General features: G+C 37.7%; 1 long non-coding RNA gene across 1 annotated transcript in view; it reads left to right on the top strand.

The window, feature by feature from the left end:
• LOC102670380 (uncharacterized) overlaps positions 1 to 7,024 on the top strand; it is a 13,390-nt gene extending 6,366 nt beyond the window's left edge. Inside the window, exons 2-3 of the long non-coding RNA XR_001383864.3 lie at positions 6,394 to 6,637; positions 6,717 to 7,024. This is a non-coding gene — a long non-coding RNA (uncharacterized lncRNA). The remainder of the gene's footprint in view (positions 1 to 6,393; positions 6,638 to 6,716) is intronic.
• Positions 7,025 to 7,449: the final 425 nt, after the last annotated feature.

Raw genomic sequence — 7,449 nt, 5'->3', positions numbered from 1 at the left:
CATACCCCCCCCCCCCTTCACACTTATTCCCAAAACAATTCCAAAGCTCCAAAATTCCTTAAGGGCAGGATGAAATCATGGTTTTTCACTTAAGGCTTGTAATGAGCTTCAAAACAAAGAAAGGGGAACATCGGCTCAAAGGGGCTATCAAAGGAATTAATTCAAGGTAGGCTCATTTGGCTAGAGGCTTATAAGAACAAAATGCCTAAATCATCTCCCAACATGCATGTGAAGCAAGAAGTATCAACAAGAGTAAAGCCAAGGCTATTGTGCAAGCAATCAATGGGGCAAAACACACTGAATAAAATAGATAATGATGGCTCAAATTCTCACCAAGGGTAAATCTATCACTTTCAATTCGAACTTTCAAAATTAACTTGACATGTAGAGAAAAACAAGGGTTTCAATTCACAAAATGCCAAGAAACTCCTATTTCAAAAACAATTACCCATTACCTGTACATAACCCAAAATTCAAAGAAAAACATGCAATGTTGTACACAAAACATAAAACCAAAATAACAAAATTAACCTAGAAAAACCTAATAACATTAAACTAGAATACCCAACAAAATTAAAGAACAATCTCCCCCCCCCCCCCCCTCACACTTAAACAACACATTGTCCTCAATGTAGCACAATCACAAGATCAAGAGCAATCAAAATAATCAGTAAAATTGGACAAGTGCAATAAAAGTAAAGAAGGAGATAGAAAAAGAAAACTCCCTAAGTCATGGCGGAAGAGAAGTAGGGTGAAGTAAGGAGATCTTTTGAGCAAGGACAGCCCCCAATGCGTAATTGGATGCATCGCACATTAGCTCAAATGGGGCTATCCAATCAAGTGCCTGAATGATAGGGGTGGTAGTCACTGAACGCTTGAGGCAATCAAAAGCCTCTTTGCATCGGTCATCAAAATCAAACTCCACCTCCTTTTGCAGCAGATTGGATAGTGGAAGGGCCACTTTGCTAAAATCCTTGATAAAGTGCCTATAAAACCCTGCATGACCAAGAAAAGAACGAACCTCTCGCACGCAAGAGAGGTAAGAAAATTGTGAAATAACATCTATTTTTGTAGGGTCTACCTCTATGCCCTTATTGGAAATGATATGCCCTAAAACTATACCTTGTTCTACCATGAAGTGACATTTTTCAAAATTCAGCACAAGGTTAGTTTCAATGCATCTATTAAGAACTCTATCCAGACTATCCAAACATGCATCAAAAGAGGATCCATAAACAGTAAAATCATCCATAAACACCTCTATGCAACTCTCTAAAAAGTCACTGAAAATGCTAAGCATACACCGCTGGAAGGTACCAGAGGCGTTGCATAGGCCACAGGGCATCCTCCTATAGGCAAAAGTGCCAAAGAGACAGGTGAATATGGTCTTTTCTTGATCCTCGAGAGCAATATGAATTTGTAAATAACCATAAAAACCATCAAGAAAACAGTAATGAGACTTACCTGCCAAGCGCTCAAGCATTTGGTCAATGAATGGCAAGGGAAAATTATCTTTTCTGGTTACCTGGTTCAACCTCCTATAATCAATGCAGACTCGCCAGCTGTTTTGCACTCTTGTGGGGATAAACTCATCCCTTTTATTCTTAATTACTATGAGGCCTGTCTTCTTAGGGACCACTTGAATTGGACTCACCTACTGGCTGTCAGAGATGGGATAGATGATTCCAGCTTGTAAGAGCTTGGTCACTTCCCTTTTCACCACATCTAGAATAACGGAATTGAGTCTCCACTGTGGCTGCCTCACTGGCTTAGCTCCATCCTCTAAAAGTATCCTATGCATGCAGTAGATGAGCTAATACAGCAATGTCTGCTAAAGTCCATCCAATGGCTTTCTTATGCTTCTGAGCACTAGCAACAACTTCTCCTCTTGCTCAGCATCAAGGGAGGCAGATATGATCACTGAAAATTTTTTCTTGTCCTCCAAGTAAGCATATTTGAGGTTTGCTGATAAGGGCTTCAACTCTGGTGTGGGTGGTGGCTGAACAGTGGGAGGAACCATGGTAGGAGAAGAAGGTTCCTTGGCCTGTACCTCATAAAGCAAGTCAGAAGTATATGTACTTCCTGCAACATGGTTAGTGCATTCTGACTCTAAAAAATCAACATCAAGAGGTACAACACCCAAAAAATCAGAACCAGACTCAAATTCAGATTCATTCTCAGCATAAAAATTAGATACAGGATCAAATTCAAACTCAGATTCAGATTCAATGCATACGGAATGACAAGCATGTAGATCAGATAAAAATGGATGTTTCCTACCATAAAGAACAGAATCAAAATCAAACATATAATCATCAACAATATGATCAATTATCTCAGCACGAAAAACAGAATGATCCTCAGATGGATGTTTCATGGCATCAAGAATGTTAAAATGAACAACAATATCACCAAATTCCATAGACAATGTGCCAGCATAAACATATATCTTGGTTCGGGATGTTTTCATAAATGGCCTGCCTAAAATAATTGGAACTGAACCATGGGAAAATCCCTCTTCCATATTAAGAACATAAAAATTAACAGGAAAAATAAGTTCACCAACCCAACTAGCACATCCTCTATGAAACCTGCGGGGTAAGCAACACTTCTATTTGCCAAATGAATCACCACATCTGTAGATTGCAAAGGTCCAAGAGATAAAGAATTTAAAATGGACAGAGGCATGACACTAACTGATGCTCCTAGATCTAGCATGGCATTCTCAAATTTATTGTTCCCAACAATGCAAGGTATACAGAAAGTACCTGGGTCCTTACATTTCTCAAGAATGTGAGGAAAACCTTTACCTATCAATGCTGACACATTTATGCCCATACTAATCCGTTCATTGCCTTTGAGCTTCCTTTTATGGGTGCACATCTCCTTTAAAAACTTGGCATATCTTGGAATCTGCTTGATGGCATCTAGCAGAGGTATGTTCACCTCTACTTTCCTGAAGGTCTCCAAGATCTCCTTTTTCGCTTCTTCAATTTTTTTGTTTGGAATTGCTCTAGGTGGGAATGGGAGAGGGATAAGAGGCTGTTGCAAGTCAGAATTACTAGAAAAAGGTCCACCTGGATGAAAATTTTTGTTAGGAAGCTTTCTCTTTTGTGCAACTATCTCATCCTCTTTTTTAGGTGTAGAATGAAGCTTGACAGGTGCAGGTGCAAGTGCTGCTACTGGTGGAGGCACTTGAATTTGGTTGTCAGACCTCAAGGTGATGGCACTCACATTTTTAGGATTCTGCACAGTTTGTGAAGGCAATTTGTCAGAATTTTGGGACTGAGCTTGATTCATCTGAGTAGCCATCTGCCCCATCTGATTTGTCAGACTCTGAATGGAGGCTCTTGTCTCTTGCTGAAATTACATATTCTGGATGATCATTTGCCTCACTAACTCTTCTAAGGAAGGTTGAGGAGGAGCCTCAGTTGCTGGTTGTCTTTGTTGTGACTGTTGCTGTTGTTGCTGCATTGCAGGAGGAACATATGGCTTGCTTGGACCATTAACATTCTGAAAAGGAGGGGCAGGCTATTGTTGTTATGGAGGACTTGTCCATCTCAGATTTGGATGATTCCTCCAACCTGGATTGTATCTATTGCTCGAAAGGTCATAATTATTCTGTTGTTGTTGATTTTGCTGCTGAGGTGGTCTATTATAAATGTTTGCAGCATAAGCTTCAGGTTGCTCATTGACTCCAGATTGCTGCAAAGAAGGACATAGATCTGTATGGTGATCTGTAGAAGAACATAGACCACAGACTCTTGCAATAGGTGCAGATTTCTGATTTATGGCAAGCTGAGTTACTTGGTTGACCAAGGCATCAAGTTTTCCTTCAAGCTTTTTCTTGCACTGAATTGTTAGGAGTTGGAAGCCATCTTCTCAATCAAATTCTTAGCTTCAGAAGGGGTCATATCACCAAGAGCTCCACCACTGGCAGCATCAATCATACTCCTCTCTATGTTGCTAAGTCCCTCATAGAAATATCGAAGAAGGAGTTGCTCAGAAATCTGGTGGTGAGGACAGCTTGCACACAATTTCTTGAATCTTTCTTAGTACTCATACAAGCTTTTTCCACTAAGTTGTCTGATGCCTGAAATGTCTTTTCTGATGGCAGTGGTCCTAGATGCAGGGAAAAATTTCTCCAAGAACACTCTCTTAAGGTCATCCCAGCTGAAAATGGACCTGAGAACAAGGTAGTAGAGCCAATCTTTTGCCACCCCTCCACAGAATGAGGAAAATCCTTTAGAAATATATGATCTTCTTGGACATCAGGGGGCTTCATGGTGAAACAAACAATATGGAACTCCTTAAGATGCTTATGAGGATCTTCACCTGCAAGACCATGAAACTTGGGCAGCAAATATATTAGTCCAGTCTTGAGAACATATGGAACACCCTCATCAGGATATTGAATGCACAAACTTTCATAAGTGAAATCAGGTGCAGCCATCTCCCTAAGAGTCCTCTCACGAGGTGGAGGTTGAACCATGTTCTCAGTATGAAAGTTAGTAGTGGAGTGCTCAAAATCAGAATATTCAGAATCACCCTCAACAGAGTGCTCAGAATTCTCAAAATGCACAAAATGACCAGGATGCACACTATGCCTAACTAATCTATGAAAGGTTCTATCTATTTCAGGCTCAAAGGGTTGTAAATCACCTGGATTGCCCCTAGTCATGCACTATATGTAGCAAATAATGTGTTTCTCAACAACACCTAACAAGGGGGTAAAACTATAGCTATACTCAAACGATATTCAAATAAGATGAAATTTTGTGAGGAACACCCTAAAATCATGAAAAGATAGCAAAAAAAATTTTAAACAAAAATTCGAAGTCTAACTATGAAAACTACCTAAGAAAATTTTAGAAAAATAGGACAATAATACTTGAAAAATAAAAAAAATTAGTAAACGGCTGATTTTTGGAGTTTAGGAGTCCCCAAGCTAGTTGCCACAGTAAGGGAAATTTTTTCCTACCCCAAATGCATATATAATAATAGTCGTTCTGATACCCGGAGCAAAAGTTATGGCCGTTTTAAGTTTTGCTAAAAACAAGTTCCAAATATTTTTGTCCCTCTCAAATAACGCCACACCAAGTGTTCCTGGTATTTTTCACACAAAATATGGATAAAAAGAAGCTACCACACAAAAATTCAGTCAAAAATAACAACTCTAACTACCAAAACAAAAACCGTTAATTAAATTGCAAAATCCGTCGCTAATCACTGTTCAGCACTGTTCACAGCAAAACAAAAGGCTGAATCAGTCGCTAAACAGGGAATGCAACTGAAATGCAAAATAGAACGTTACACAAAATAAGATAACTAAACACTATTATGAACCTTTGGCCCATTTCTCCCCGGCAACGGCGCCAAATTTGATCGAGGCCGTACCCGAATCAAATAAACATTAAAAATGCAATATCTAGGAAGTGATCCTAGGTCGTCTCCCAATGAGCAATGGTCAACCAAATGTTCATAATAGATAGTAATTAAATAGTAATGAGTTGGGGGGGGGGGGGAGTTGTTTGTTTTTGTAAATTAAACAACAAGTAAATTTGAATTAGAAAATATCAGAATTAAAACACGTTGTTTCCCCTTGATTCACAACCAAGTCTCTTATCCTAACTTACTAGGATTTATCCTTTATCAGTTCAACCACTTAATCCAACCCTAAATTAAATTACTAAGCGAAATTTAACATAAGGCATTCATTATGTGATTAAGCAACACATACACCAATTAATAATGAACGAAACTGATCATTAAGCATGAACATAAATTAAGCGCAGAGACAATTAATCAAGCACTAAGCATGTATGGATTAATAGCAAAAAATACATAGTAATTGGTGAAGAGGAAAAACTGATCAGAATTCAATAGTAATAATAAAACCTCAAAGAGACAACTAATGTTGTCTTTCAGCCGGATGCAATCCCATGGATTCATACCTCCTCTTGAGCTTGAGGTTTCTCCTTCTGCTTCTTATGTTAGAAGAAAGGGAGGTTGTGTTGATCCCTCGAGGCAAGGCCCAAACACGGCTTTATCACACAAGCGTTGGTTATATCTTGATGACAATCCTCCACGCTTGGTTACCTTTAGCAGAGTTTATGAGGGGTCAATAACTGTGCACAATGTCCCTTTGGGCAATGATCAAGTGAAGGTAGGTGTTGAGGAAGTTCAAGATGTTTATGTTCGTGTCCTTGTATCCCCTAAAAAAGGTTTAGTTAGTGGGGCAGACCTTTAAGTCTTTCCTTACTTGGTTGACATATCTTGAACAATCTTTTTCAGAAAAGATGTTTCCTTTTTGTTGTGTTTATTATTATTTAAAAAGGATTTTTTACAAATAAATTATTGACTGTCATTTACTTATGTTTATTAATTATGTAGGATAAACAGGACCAGAGAGACCGGCGAAGCATGTTCATAAGTCAAAACCTGATGACAATCCAATATACCAGATGTCATTGATGATCCCGCAACTTTTCCTCAAGCCTATGCAGGTGCTGTAAGATGTAGTTATGTTTAGGGTGTACAATGATAATGTCCCTTTGTACATAAAGCATGAAGATATTGGGAAAATAGCACACGATGGTCAATGTTTGGACATCGTTGTTATATAATTATGAATTTTGTAAGTAACTTTAAATTATAGTCCATTACCTAATTAATTGTTTTAAATTGATGCATAATTTAATTTATTTTAACAATAGGTATATGAATGAGTTAAGTATGTGATCGGGGAATGCCTCTATGTATGGATTTCTTGAGCCACAGTCTATACAGAGATCTAGCCAATCGCAGTTTGAATTTGGGGATTATATTAAGAAATGGATGCAGAATTCACAAAGATATGTCTACATAGGAGCCTCCTTAAATGGGTAAGTAAAACTGGACAAATCAATTTTAATAATTTATAAATTATAATAACTTAATGTTCTCCAATGTAGTGGACATTGACAATTGGTCATTATATGTCCTAAGGACAATGTTATTGTCTGGTTCTGTTCCTTGCACAATAAGCCCGACAACTACTTGAAAAAATTATTAACAGGTTAATTGTAATTTGTAACACATTTACTTTATCAAAGTATCTGACATCAATATTTTAATTGTCCAGTATGCATGCATGTTTCTCTTAACCAATGCTTTGAAGAGATTGAACGATAATAAAGGAAGTAAATCCAAGGCAATTGTTAAATGGATTCCAGTTAAAGTAAGTCATTTAAACAATGTTTAATCTCTTAAAATGAAATTTTATTACGGTGTATATCTTTGGGATAACTTTGAATATCTTATTAAATTTAGTGTAATAAGCAAAGAGAAAACATTGAATGCGATTATTATGTGATGCGTTGGATGTCAACCATAGTCCTAGGAGATTTCAAGGATAATTGGAAAATGGTAGTTGTTTACTTGAAAACTAATTTCATTTGTTATAGTTGT

Source organism: Glycine max, chromosome 12, assembly GCF_000004515.6.
Source record: "Glycine max cultivar Williams 82 chromosome 12, Glycine_max_v4.0, whole genome shotgun sequence".
Lineage (NCBI taxonomy): Eukaryota > Viridiplantae > Streptophyta > Magnoliopsida > Fabales > Fabaceae > Glycine > Glycine max.
Note: the sequence above shows the minus strand (reverse complement) of the source record. Positions and strands in the feature narration are given on the sequence as shown.